This window comes from Mauremys reevesii, linkage group 12 (assembly GCF_016161935.1).
Source record: "Mauremys reevesii isolate NIE-2019 linkage group 12, ASM1616193v1, whole genome shotgun sequence".
Lineage (NCBI taxonomy): Eukaryota > Metazoa > Chordata > Testudines > Geoemydidae > Mauremys > Mauremys reevesii.
The window spans coordinates 2,838,973-2,853,003 of record NC_052634.1 but is presented as its reverse complement, the minus strand read 5'-3'; the positions used below and the strand labels follow the sequence as shown (position 1 = coordinate 2,853,003).

The window sequence follows — 14,031 nt, the reverse complement described above, 5'->3', positions numbered from 1 at the left end:
CGAATGCATCTGCAGCAATCTGTGCCCCTTCCATCCCCATGAGAAGGGGCACTCATAGCTGTGAACTTGGCACATTTCACATACAAACGCATTTAGAGCTTACCCAGGAACCACCCATTTACTGGATGTTTTTCTGTAAGAAGTATTAGACTGACATCCTTGGAAACTGGACTCGTATTTAACTACAGAGCAGGCTCAGCATAGGGAATGGCAGAGAACACCCCCCTCCCTCCTCGTCTGCCCCATTCCTGATCTTGTGAGATCACCTTTAGTGACAAGGGAGGACTCACTACCCAAGACCAGTAAGATCTTCACCCTTCTGCTTGGACTGCCATTAAGGGCACAGCTTTCTGGGGGGTCGTACAGTCTCATCCCACTGGCCTAAAAACCAATCCCCATTTTCAGCAGAATGGCCATCACTTGCAGGGGGCAGCTAGGAACCGTAGTGATTGAGCAATAAGGGGTTGATCCAAAATGTATCCAAGCCAATGAGAGGCTTCCCGTCCTCTTCAGAGGATTTTGCGTTAGGCTCTAACAGTGCTTTCACTGTTCATGGCGCGAGAGCCTCATTGCCATGCTGAGAACGACGTGCTGAGCCAAATGGGGGCAGCCCACTGCCCTCGAGTGCTAATCTGCTCTTTCCCAGCCAGCTGTTGAGTTTATTATATTTGTAACCATACATGTGAGTGCAATGGGGGCTTGGGGAATCACCGATGTTTGTTTGACAAGGTGACACATGCCCAGCAAATCTTTACACGCTCGCTCTCTTCTCCCCCCATCTTTCCTTTTTTAAAGTAATCTCTAGCTAAGGAAGTCAGTCCTGCTGGGCCATTTTACACAGCTCCTGGAGCTTTTCTATTGACTCGGTCCTGCGGAGATCCAGTCTCTTACCATGGATTAACTCTGTAGCTCAGACAGCGCGGCTATGGGAATTGGTGAAGATTTGAGCAATGCATGCTGCTGTCGAGGGTGGCTTTGGCTGGGGCTCCAGGAGACAGTAGCAAGGAAGGTTGGTGGAGGATGTTTGGCATTGGACTCATCCGAAGATGAGCAAATTGAGGATTGAGTGGGCAGTGAAGAAACAAGCTAAACAGTTCTGGTGCAAAATGTGCAGGGTTATTGGAGGTTGCTTGAACTCCTGTTTTTCCAGTTCCTAGTAAAAAGCCCACATTAACAAAATTACCACCACAGTAAGCAGCACTGACGCCAGCAGGACAATAGGAAATTGGAAGGAAGATGTAGGGTAGGCGAGGCCTGTATCTCGCATGTGGCAGCTGTGTATCAGCTCTGTTCAAACTGATGCCCCTGCCCCAACGAGCTGTCCCAATGAGGGTACAGGGATGGAGAGTTAGAGCACCTCCCCACATGGCTAGTCTCACAGCACCTGCTGAGCAGAGCTAATGTGATGCTGCTCCTTCTCCCTCTGGCTGGGACGGAGTTTGCCGCACCTGCCCTGTTTAGGTACTCTGTTCAGGACCAGCTCTGCAGAAGGGGCCATCAAATCTGTTTGTTGCTTTACCCCGGCTATAGTAATGCTGTGTCTCAGCAGGGGACTATAAATGACTTGAGTTGTTGTTCCTTAAATTGGACACCCCGTTGGCGCTTAGATAATATGAGATGAAACAGCCTGCAGGAGGTTGCAGTCAAGTGGAACTGTGGTGGTGGTTTCTCCCCCCCTTTCCCCACAAGAAACATTCCATATATTTACTTCTCCTCTACATGTCCCCTTCTCTATTACAGTTTCTAGCAGAGCCACACCTGGCAGTGCCAAGGGTGAATTTAGGCATAATCACCAAGCAAATTGAGCTGCCTGAACCCTGTACGGATGAATGAATTTTGCATGCTAGAATTTGGAAATACAGTTTTGACAGCAAGCCCTAAAGAGGAATGGGAAAGGAGTGTGTGTTTCGGTTTCTCACTCTATTTCCTACTCAAGCAGGGTTTTCAAGGAAATGTTATTACCAGCAAAGTAGAAATGTCATTTGGCTTCATGGAGCTCATATAACCATGTGAGTGCTAAGAGGGAGAGGTGTCTGGAAGAGGGTGTGGGTGTGACTTGTGATTGGAGGTGCTGAAAGCACAGGAAAGAGCAAAATCCCCAGGAGCAGGGGAAGGGAAAAGGTGGTTTCAGGGCTTGAGGTTCCAAGATGGAGGCCTAGACTGGGAGGAGGGAGCCCAGAAGGGAGGACTGGAGGAAAGACCTCATTCTGGAGAGGAGATGCCTGATGGAAAGGGGTGTGTGTGTGTGGTGAGGCTGGAGTTGAGAAAGGGAAATGAAGTAGAGACTGCTTGGAGAACAGTGATCCAGAGTTGCAATAAGCTGCTTGGAGAGGAGAAATAGTTGAGAAAAATGGAGTTTCTGAGGAGTCAGGAAGCCAAGTGTCGGTGAAAGCTCCAGTTTTTTGGCGCATTCTGAGCTATTGAGATCCACCAATTGATGTATTGATTTTTTTAGTTTACCCAAAATCTCCAAGTCATTTAGGGGGAAAAATCTCTAACACAGGTAAAACTTAAACTCTAGAGAACCTGTGACTTGGCAGAGACCTTCCTAAAACCTCCAGTGACTGCACTGGAGAAGCAAATGCACAGGAGGCAAAAGATCCTGCCCACAACCCCGGTCCCCAATCACCTAAGCGCACCCTAAAAACAGTGTGTGTCGGGGGGGAATTATAGCTCTGGGCTAGTAACAATAGTAGTGCACCTTTGTGAAAGCTAGTGCCAAAGCCTTTTCCTGGGATGTATTTCAGGACCTTGGATAGCAGGAAGTCCAGGAATGGTGCAAGAGGAAGCAGAACAATTGCTACAAAGCCTGATCTGCAGGAAGTTTGGGACAGTTGAGCTCTTTGGGACAGGGACTGTCTTTGTTCTGTGTCCTGTATCGTGTCTACACCTAGCACCTTAGGGTCCTGGTCCATGGCTTAGGGGCTTGGGTACTATTACTGCAACAGACGCAAATAACAAAAATAAAGGGTGAAATTTTGGCTCCATTGAGGTCAATGACAAAACTCCTATTGACGTCAATGGGCCAGGATTTGTGTGTGTGTGGATATATATAATATATAATCTGTTGTCCCTCCTGTGCATGCGCACAGATTAGTGTCAGCTTGTATTCTTTCTTCCAACCCACCAGAGAGGTGCATATTAACCGTAACATAGCTAAGATGTTTCACAGCATTGTTTTCAATTTCAGACAACTCACAGGAAGCTGAGCAGAGGGAAAGCTCTGAATTGCATGTGATCAGTCATTCTGTTTGCTTTTTTCCATAGCAGATCTGATGATTTAAATTAGGTCTCGATTCGTGTTTAAATTATAGTTTACTGTTCTGCGCCCTGCTCAGAAGTGAATTACCTTAAGCAGAAGTATTAATAACACGGTTATAATTAAGCTTCATTACTGTAGGCAGTTTGCTGAAACAAATTGCTGCTTCATTATTATTATGGCACCTTTGGTAAAAAGACATTTCCCCAGAATGCGACCTTGATGCTTTATATAGCAAAAGCCAAGATACGATAGAGATGTACGGATGAATTAGCATCTTTTGCCTTCTATATCAAGCTCATTAAAAGGAAAGCAACTCAAGTCAAAACCAAGCAGCTTTGATGGAAATTTTAATCTGTGCAAAATGGATAATGAATAGGTTTGAACTTTCCCTGCCATTTTTATAATGGTGCTTTATTTATATTATGTTAAGAATACAAATAAATAAATAACAAGTGGGGGGGTGGAATATTTACAAGAATCCAGCTGTCTCAAGATCCCAAATTGGTTTCAGGGTTGCATTGTAGCTGGGGTTGGGTATGATAGTCTAGAGCTCTGAGCAACAGTCCACGGGGATGGGGAAGTGGGAGAAGTGAGGCAGAGGAAAGGGGCATTTTCTGACTACAAAGTATTACAGTTGATGTTTTATTTAATCGCTTGGCCTGAGTCTGCTTGAGAGAGTCCTGCACAAAGCTGGGAGACCTGATCTCCCCCCCAAACCAGGCTTCAAACAGACTGGTTTGTTTAGGGTTGGAAAAGGACCACGAGTTGCCCAATCCAAACCCCTTACACAAGTGCTGGGCATCTTCCTTCCAGCTTCTCTGTGCATTAAATACAGCCTTCTCAGGAAACGTCTCTAGGGATGGGGCCTCCTTGACTTCCAGCAGGAGGCTTGCCCCTTGCCTGACTAGCATCAGTGCCAGGAATTGTTTCCTGTTTAGTTTAGCATGGTTATAATGCTATTATGCATCCCTTTCGTCAAAAGCTCACAACCATTGGGCTTTATAACCCAGATGTCCTTTCCCCTTACCCAGTTTCATAGAGTTTAAGGCCAGGTCATCTAGTCTGATCACCTGACCTATAGCACAGGTCATTCAGTTCCACCCAGATACCCCTTTTGCTGCCCAGTGACTTTAGTAAGACTAAAACATTTCATTTTTCAGGACACTAAATCGCTGTGAGCCACAGGCAGAGAACAGGCAAGACTGAGATGCCACCACTGCACGAGACCCCTTCAGCTGCACAGGACTGATTAGGTAAGATCCCAGCAGGTTATCCATGCCCCATGCTGTAGAGGAAGGCAAAAAAATAAACCCAAGGTCCCTGATAATCCAACCTGGGGGAAATTCCTTCCCATCCCCAGATCTGGCCATCAGCTTGACCCTGAGCATGTGGGCAAGACATGCCAACCAGGCATCTAAGAGAGCGGAATGTCTGTTACACCTCAGAGTACTGGTCCACTCCATCCCATGTCCCATCATCAGTCATGGACAATCTCTGATTCTTCAGAGGAAGGCCAAAAAAAAAATCTGGTCAATTATGCAAAAGGGGGGAAATCCTTCCTGACCCCTATAGGCAACTGGCTAATGCCTGGAACCATGAGATTTTTAGTCTGTCTTCTCTAATCACTAAACAATACTCTGCCTTCCCTGCTGTGTTCCCAGACCCACCTGAACCATTCCTTCCTTTCCTTATCTTGAGGCCTCTCAGCCGAATGTGCTTGCTTAGATGGACAGCCTGAGAGCAGTAGGACTGAGCCTGTGCCCAGGAAAGGATAGTCCTGACTTTGATCGTAAGGTCTCTGAAGACAAAAATACTTCTGTCATTTCATGCGTGTGCAGCCCTAACATCATGAAGCCCCAAATCCCTGATGGAGGCCCCTAGGTGCTACTGCTATAGAAATAATATGAAATATCTGCTCACACATTATTTTAAATTAGCCATTAAAATCAGGGAGTGTTGAATTTCTGCTCTGTAAATACTCAGCATCTGAAAGGAAAAAACCTGAAAATAAATAGGTATTTAGAGGCAAGGAGGAGAAAACTAGACAAGTTTTAAAATAAGGCAAATTAAAGGGGCAGGGAAAGAGAAGTGGGAGTGGAAGACACATTCTCACCAACGGAATAAACAGGCCTCAGAAGCTGATGCTTTGTAGAAGCATCAGCTTCTAGCATGGTGGTTGCAAACCTGGAGGGTTTCCCTCAGCTCAGTCCCCTTTAGAAAAAGCCCTGAGAACTGAACTGAAAAAGCATTTTTCCACAAACAGATCGCCATCCTCATTTGCTTTACTCACCCTGGCCTTCCCCAAGAGGTCACATCACTAAATAAGGGTGGGAAAGAACCTTTAAAGAAAACAGCCTCTCTACAGTAAGTACAGTGCTTCACACACACACCCCCTTTAGGAGGAACAACCCTGCTTGCTACTCTAACCTCTCCTTTTATATGGTTTACAGTAGCTGGTGGTCTGCTGCCAGTGGGATGTAATTGGCCTTCAGTTATCACCACTAACATGCTCACCTATGCCCCTTGCTAATCCCTTGTCCACTTCACAAGCTCTCAACTCAGCCCATCACAGGGCAGCATTTAACCTTTCACCTGCTGGCCTTTAGAACTGGTGTCCCATCCCAATGCTCAGCTGCCCTATGGCAGCAGGTAATATGCCGAGCCGTTAGAGCACACACACGAACTGGGAGTCAGGATTCTTGAGTTATACATGGGCATCTTCCAGTAACCCTCAGGGTGGCCTTGCCCACGTCACTTCCTCTCTCTGCACTGCAGCTTCCTGTACCGTAGGTCCCTGAGGATTACAAGGGGCTTGGAGACCCTGGGGTGGAAGATGCTCTGGCAACACCAACCCTTAGCATTAATGTAAAGTCTTTAGCACAATTAAATCCCCAGAGGGATTGTCTGAATGCAACATGGGGATTTAATTATCTAAGGCAGCTGGTTTCTGGCATGGGCTATGGGGATCAATGAAGCAATGGCTACACCTTCTTTCTTGCCTTTGAACATCTCTCTCCATAACTCATAAATAATTCATCTGAATGATAGCTGTACTGTTGGAAGAACTGGTTATGACCATTGCATTCACGCCCTGGGTTAAAATAGGGATGACGGCAGGTGTGAGGAGAGTGAAGGTGACCCCTTTCATATAGGTTATGGCAGTATTTCTTGTTTTGGACCAGACCTTTAGGGTATTCTTACCCCTACTGTGACTCTCCCAGCAGGGGCAGGTGATGAAATCTATGTAGATGGACCAGGTATTGAGGAGAGCTGCAGCCAATCCTCTTTTTATACAATACCTGGTGGATGTTTGGCTTCTGGTTGGTGAGGTCTCTGGTTCAGAGCTTTGATCTTTTTCTTTCTCATACCTTGGTTCTGCAATCAGTCTCTCAAACACATGATGCATGTGATACACCCCTTCTGCATTCTACAGAGTCTCACACATGTTATGTCAAACAACTGCAGCACTGAAAAGAAAAGCTCCCTTGTCTCTGTTGGTCTTGTAGAATTCTTCTAAGCAAGAGTCTTCCCACCTCAAAACCCATCACACAACTGCTGCCACATTAACCCCCTGTTAAGATGCACACACGTGTATCTGTTTTAACCCAGGCCTGTAGCCATTAGCCATAGATACTACAGCCTGGCACATACCTGAGCACCATACAATCATACCTGCATGAGCAGATTTTCATCCCTCCAGCTGCTGAGTACATGCTGACTTCAGGCACCCAGGCAATGCTCCAGGTAAAACCCCACAAAGCCAAGGTTCAAATTTTAACCACCCTTCAAATGCTTGTTATTTCCCTTCCATGTGACTCCTAGCAGCTCTCTGAATGTCTGTTAGCATGCAATTAAACGAGCTTCTCAAAAGGTTACTGATAAAAATGTTTCTCTGTTAAAGTGGGCATTTATTGGGTCTCTTGCTAACCTTTAGCATGGCAGAGCTTAACACTTTGTGTGCCAAAGGCTGCTGAGCATATTTTTGTGTGCATGCATTCTAGAAACAAGGCAACTTTATATGACAAACTATAAAAAATGGCCCATTAGGCTGTCCACATAGCAGGAGCATGAACATTGTCATGCTGCACAGATCACTGGTGTTCTGTGCCACATCGTACTTCCATGTAAAATAGCCAATTGCAAGTAGTTACATATAGAATACTTTTCTGTTGAAGATGGGATTCCCTCCTGACCCTTGTTGTTGGGCTGCATTTCATGCTGCAGCATGACAACTGATGTGCCTGGTAACATTGTTACTCCAGTTCCCAGCAGGTGTAGCTGTGAGATTCACTGATGCAAATAGCCAATCCTTCTTAGGAATTGAATTGCACCTTTAGCCCTACTGATTTCCTGGGGCATTAAGTTCCACAAGTTGACAGTATGCTGTTACATAAGTATTTGCCCTTTATACACATTATAAATCTAATCTGTGTGTTTCTCTCTCTCTCTCATATTGAAAAATCCTAGATATAAATTTCATTGAGAACTTATTCTTATAACTATATTTATCATTTAGCATATGTGGATCCTGTTCAAGTTTAAAATCTATTTGGGTAAAAGCTATGATCTTTGATAACTGTGTTTTACCTGTAACATAAAAAATAAAGGTAAGCTGAAAATTTTTTCCTTTAAGTATCTCTGCCCCTGCCACACTGATCTTGGATAAGTCACTCCCCATCTTTGCCTGAGTTTCCCCTTATGTACAATGGGAACAATAATAAGTACCTCCTGCAGATGTGAGGAGTAGTTGTCTTTGTCTTATGCTTTAGGTGAAGCAGACTTGCTTCTATAACTACCAGCTACCATATTACTTAAACATTCAAGCTGTTACACTCTTATCCTACTCTATAGCCTTTTAAAAAATGTAGGAGTTTTTTTAGCATTACCCCCCTGTGCCCAACACTCTCTCTAAACCCCTCAGAGTATATTCTGTCACTGGAAAGTATCTAAGTTCATCAGAAAGAGCCTCTTTCCTGGATCACTCCCTGTATTCCCATATTAGCTGATTGGCTGTTTCTTTAACTTGATGTGTTACATAGCCCAGCTCTGTCTGTTCAATACATACCAATTATTAAACCACAGTACCCAGTTACCAGTTTAAATATGAGCACTTCACTGATCTTTTCAGAACTTTGGAATGGCCCATTATCCTCTTTTGGGGCACACTTCATACTCTTTTCTCCTTGGTCCACAATTCTTGCCATTCCTTTAACAAAATTTTATAATTTCTGTTTACTCAAAAGAATCCTGATTTTTCCATTTAGACCATTTTTTCACTACTTGCTCTGCCATTTCATTGCCTGGGATCTCAGCAGGTGCTGGAATCCATGCTAGTACTATATTTAACCCAGGCGTACTAACTCTGTCAAAAACAATATTTCATTTTTTAGATCATCCTTGCGTTCTGAGGTACTCTTTTGAATTGCCAGGATACCTGATAATGAATCCGAAAAGAGAACAGCTGCGGTAGGCTGTACGTGCCTTATCCAGTTTAATGGTAACATTATTCCCACCAATTCAGCTGTCATAATGGCTACAAAATTAAATATTCTCTTAGATTTCTTGACTCTAATCTCAGGGATGCAAAAACCTTCTCCAACTCCTATTGTTTTTATCTTTAGATCCATTGCTATACATTGGGCAATGGTAACCCATTTACCAGGTATAACTCAAACTTAATCTGTCATATACAATGACTCTTCCCCCTTATTTGATTACATAATTCTAAATCCAAATCTGGAGAGATGATTTTCCAGGTATAATTTACAACCCCACAACTATGGATCTTACTCTCCTTGTCCTTCCTTTTTGCTTAACTATTTAACCCACACTTTAACCCCAAGAGCATGAGTGAGATTGTGTTGGGCTTTGTATCATCTGCTTAATTCCCAACATGACTCACATTTGTCCACTAGGCTTCTCTCCTCTGTTCCCTTAGACTTTAGTTCAGAATGTCAGATCTAACATTTTTGTTAGGCATTAATCCAGTAGCTACCAGCATTACACACACTAGTGGTATAGGGAATGCACCACAAGCAATTCGTAGTACTTGAACTGACTACATTTTTAAGCTCTGCTCTGGATGCAGAGCTTAAGACTTGATTCTCATCTATGACTGAGCTTATTAATGCTCTATATGGAGTCATCAGCACTTTATTTGCTCCCTAGTTCATTCCAACAATACTTACAAGTAGATCAATTCTACCCTTACATTTGTTTGTACTATTGTCTATATGGCTCTTACAAGCATGTTTATGATCAGAGTACACCTAGAAATGTAAAACTATGTGCACCTGTTCTCCATGGAGAGAAATTACATTCAGCTTTAATCTTCTAGTGAAGACCACTCCCTTTGTTTTAACAATAGAATGGGGAACTGCTTGTACATTTAAATTTCAGAGACCTCCGAGTGCTTCAGTGAGTCTCTCTCGTCACTTTCATTCTCCTGGGTTTAACCCATATAACCCTTATGTGAGGAGTAGTCATCGAATCATAGCACTGGAAGGGACCTCAAGTGGTCGTCTAGTCCAGTCCCCTGCACTAATGGCAGGACTAAGTATTATCTAGACAATCCCTGACAGGTGTTTGTCCAACCTGTTCTTAACCTCCGCTGATGGAGATTCCACAACCTCCCTAGGCAATTTATTCTAGTGCTTAACCACCATGACAGGAAGTTTTTTTTCTAATGTCCAACCTAAACATCCCTTGCTGCAATTTAAGCCCATTGCTTCTTGTCCTATCCTCAGAAGTTAAGAATAATTTTTTCTCCCTCCTCCTTGTAACAACCTTTTATCTACTTGAAAACTGTTTTCATGTCCCCTGTCTTCTTCTCCAAATTAAACAAACCCAATTTTTTCAATATTCCTTCATCATAGGTCATGTTTTCTAAAAGTTTAAATAATTTCTGTTGTTCCTCTCTGGATTTTCTCATTTGTCTACATCTTTCCTGAAATGTGGCACCTAGTACTGGACACAATACTCCAGTTGAGGCCTAATCAGCACAGAGTAGAGCAGAAGAATTGTTTCTTAATTTCAGATCCCTGGATGGAAGGTGCTACTAATTATTATTTTAGCTAATTGGTTGTACTTGGACTTTTCCAATGCAATGCCATAGATAACATAACATAAAATAAAAGATGCATTGCTAGCAATAGGAGTTGCTCCCAAACATTTGGAGGTAATGGTCTCGCTGTAAAGTGCAGACTGAGGGCTCAGTGCCTGCTACCCTGATTTGCATATGTAATTGACAGCTCATTAGAAACATGGGGATCCTTATGACAAAAACAAACCCTAGTGACTCAGAAGGGGGGCAAAGATCCTGCTTGGGAATTACTGAGGAAACTCTCTTGAACAGATTAACAATGACAGGCCAGAAAGTAGCCTACCTGTACCAGCCTACACCCTGAGCTCTCCAGAAGTCCCTGAAGGCTGTAAATACCTGGGATGGAGAAAGGCTAACACAGAACCTGTCCATTCTCCACTTGCCTGGCCCATGTTTGCTGGCCACAGGGGCATTGCATAGGAGCTGCTAGCTGTGGTGGCTCTGTGCAAATTCCAGAGTCCCCTACACTAGTGAAATCCTCCTGTGATCAGCTACATGTCAGCCACAGGCTTCAGCCAGTGCTATCAGGGCATGATGGTGTGCAGTGAGGCTGACTGGGCTCCCTCTGGACACGAGCGAGGGACTGTTGCCCTCCCCCTGGTGGGCGGAGCCAATCCTGCCCGACCTCCTTTGCCCAAAGTAGTGGGGCAGGTAGGGTGACCAGATGTCTGGATTTTATAGGGACAGTCCCAATTTTTGGGTCTTTTTCTTATATAGGCTCTTATTACCCCCTACCCTTGTCCCAATTTTTCACACTTGCTGTCTTATCAGGACAAGAAGTATAAAAGGAGGATCCTGTAGCTCAGTTGGGGCTGGAACAGGGAAGGAGGCAGACGTCTCTTCTAGGAAGCAGAGCCCTCTCCAGGCTCCTGGACCAGTGGCCAAGCAGACTAGCATCCTGCTGCCTGAGGAGACTGAAGGCTCTGAGAAGTTACTGGAGAGGATGCCACCCACCTGCCAAGCAGCAAGATGGATCCTGGTGTTGACAGAGCAACAAAGGCAGAATTAGGTAGGAAGTAGCCATGGGGAGCCAGACTTTGGTGCAGTTGCACTGCTGGCAAGTGAGACAGTGTGTATGGTTTTCCTTGCTGACTGAGGGGCGGGACCACCTGCCACTAACTGTGACCTGGTGGAGTACGGTGGGCCTGGGTCTCCCTACCCTCTGCTGCCACGCACTGCAGGGATATGGAGGTGGAGCTGGCAGTAACCCTCTTTTACTACATCTAGTACCAGGGAATGTGGAGGAGGGCATGAAGATGATGGTGAGAGAGGCCCCCCTCACCTTTTTCCTAGAACAGTCAGAATGGCTGGGCTGAGTTTAAGAGAACCCCTTCCCCCAGTCAGATACAGGGAATGAATTCTTGAGTCATAACACATTCTAGAGGCTGGTACAAAATAAGTACACACCAGAAACTGATTGTTTGGGAAAATAATACTTAACCCTCCCACAGCAATTTATGCCTTTAAAGCACTAGACAAATATTCATATTCTCAGAACACCCCACAAGGCAGCTATTATTTATCAGCCTTGCAGAGGGGGAAAGTGACATGCAGAGAGGTTATGGCTCAAACTGTTTGGAGAAGGGTGCCTACAGTTAGTAAATTATGCATTTAGGTGCCTAAGTGGCCTGATTTTCAGAGGTGCTTAGCACCTGCAGCTCCTGGTGATTTCAAGATATAGAGGATGGAACGCTGGCCCCATTGAACTCAGTGGCAAAATTCCTGTTGACTTCCATGGGTTTAGTATTTCACAGTGCCAGGAGCACGATCTTTATGGGCTACAGTTTTGCATATTTTGGTTGCTGTGACTAGTGCTCTTGGACACGGTCCCCTTACATGCTCTCTACAAACCCTGAGGGGCATTTCAGTTCCATTTCTTGTCCCCTTCCCCTCACAGTGACTAGAAATGTCTAGTCCTTGCCTGATTACATGAGTAAAGAAGTTGCTCGTGCCATTCACAGAGGGAGTCCCACACTGAGATCCTGCAGCCCACCTATGGAGCTTACTCCTGGGCCTAGAACCCCTTGATCCTAGGTCTGAGAACAATGAATGTTTTGCCTGCCCCTGTTCTGGTTGTCCAAGCTCAGGCTGATCAGCAGTCAGCACCATGGCCCTGTTATGAAGTCCAAGAGACAGAAATAGAGAGGGATGAAAGGACTAGAATGGCCTTTTCTGCCTAGCTGCCAGCCCCATCTCTGCCAGGGCCACTGAATAGCCAAGAGCAATTTAAGTTTCTGTGGCTGCTCACACGGATAAGGGAGACAATGTGCCATGGTAACTACAGTCTTGAAAGTCAGGTGTGAGGGGAGGGGGCTATCCAGCTGTGGGGAATGAATTTCTGGCACCCTCAAAGGGCCAGTCCATGTAGGCCCGCTTGCTACAACACGATAAGGTTGCTGGTCGCTCAGGCCTCCATGCGAATCTGGTGTCACTGTGGCATCGTGCTGGGTGGGAGAAATTTCTCCAACCAAGATAAAAGGGTTGTGATGGCAGAAGTAGATCATGCCAAGTGTTACCCCTCTAATTCAGTGCTGGGGCTGAATCTTAGTGCTCATGAAAACACGGGTGCAAGAGCCTTTGGGTTGTGCTAGGGCAGGTTTCTTGTGCTCCCATCAATCACGAGAGGTAAGTAATACCTTCTCTGCCAGCCAGCCCTGCCACTCAAATTCAGTCTTGATGAGCAAACCCCTTCTTCAAGAGTCTAGTTCTAGCTCCTCCCACAGCTCTGCCGCAGCACCTCAGTCCTAGGTACAACACGTCTCCAATTAAGTGACATTTTGTGGCGAGTAAAATCAAGCTGAAGTGCAAAGCCAGCTCTCCCAGAGGGATGAGTGTTACCCTCCTCCATCCTGAATTCCCTGTCATTCTATCTTCACAACTCTTTCCCATGCTCCAAATCCAGTGGTGACAGCAAGTGCTTGGCAACCTCCAATACCTGCCCGTGCTCTCATGTGCAGCGTGGGGAGTGTCTGGCCAAGTTGCCGATTCAGATGGGAATGATCAGGATACACAGACAGAGGCTTTCACCTAACAGTGGACTGTCCTAAACTCCTGTGTGGTGTTGCTGTTTGTGTATTTGATGGTGAGCGTCTTAGTTATACAGCACCTTTCATCCCAAATCATTCAACAGACTTAAAATAACCAGAGGTGTCACTTCAGCCACCACTGAAATGCAGCTGTCTCTGGGATGAAACATAGCAGCTGTTTGCCAGCACCAAGCAGCACAGCACACCAGTCGAAGGAAGGGAAGAGGAATACTTAACATAACACTGGATCCGTACTTAATAATGGAAGTACTTAGCGCCATTACAGAGCAAGGCAATAGCAGTATTGTTTTCATGGTGCAGACTGAGGTATTGTGAAGTGAATGCCTCAGATCAGTCAGTTAGCGGTAGAACCCAGGCATCCTGCCGCTGAAGTCCCACACTCTGCCCCTGCTTTATCCCTTGCTGCATGAGTCTGGTGGCCAAATCCTGCAGATTTCAATGAGTTAGGTGGCTCAGTACCTTCGATGATCTGTGCATCTGGGCCTGTTTCCCCATGGCTCATGGGGAGAATAATCCTTCCTTTCTCTCCTGTACCACATTTTCTTTATGTAGACTAACCCTGCCCTTAAGAGTTTAGTCTCTCATTGTGTGTTGTGCAGCTCCTAGCACCATGAGGCCCC

General features: G+C 45.3%; 1 long non-coding RNA gene across 3 annotated transcripts in view; it reads left to right on the top strand.

Annotated features, from left to right (window-relative positions):
- LOC120375597 overlaps positions 1 to 14,031 on the top strand; it is a 46,963-nt gene that overhangs the window by 32,720 nt on the left and 212 nt on the right. For 2 of the 3 annotated variants that reach the window (XR_005586656.1, XR_005586658.1), the window contains 2 exons: positions 4,423 to 4,515; positions 11,136 to 14,006. This is a non-coding gene — a long non-coding RNA (uncharacterized LOC120375597). Of the gene's footprint in view, positions 1 to 4,422; positions 4,516 to 11,135; positions 14,007 to 14,031 lie in introns of those variants that run through there. The other variant, XR_005586657.1, reaches the window with a different exon arrangement.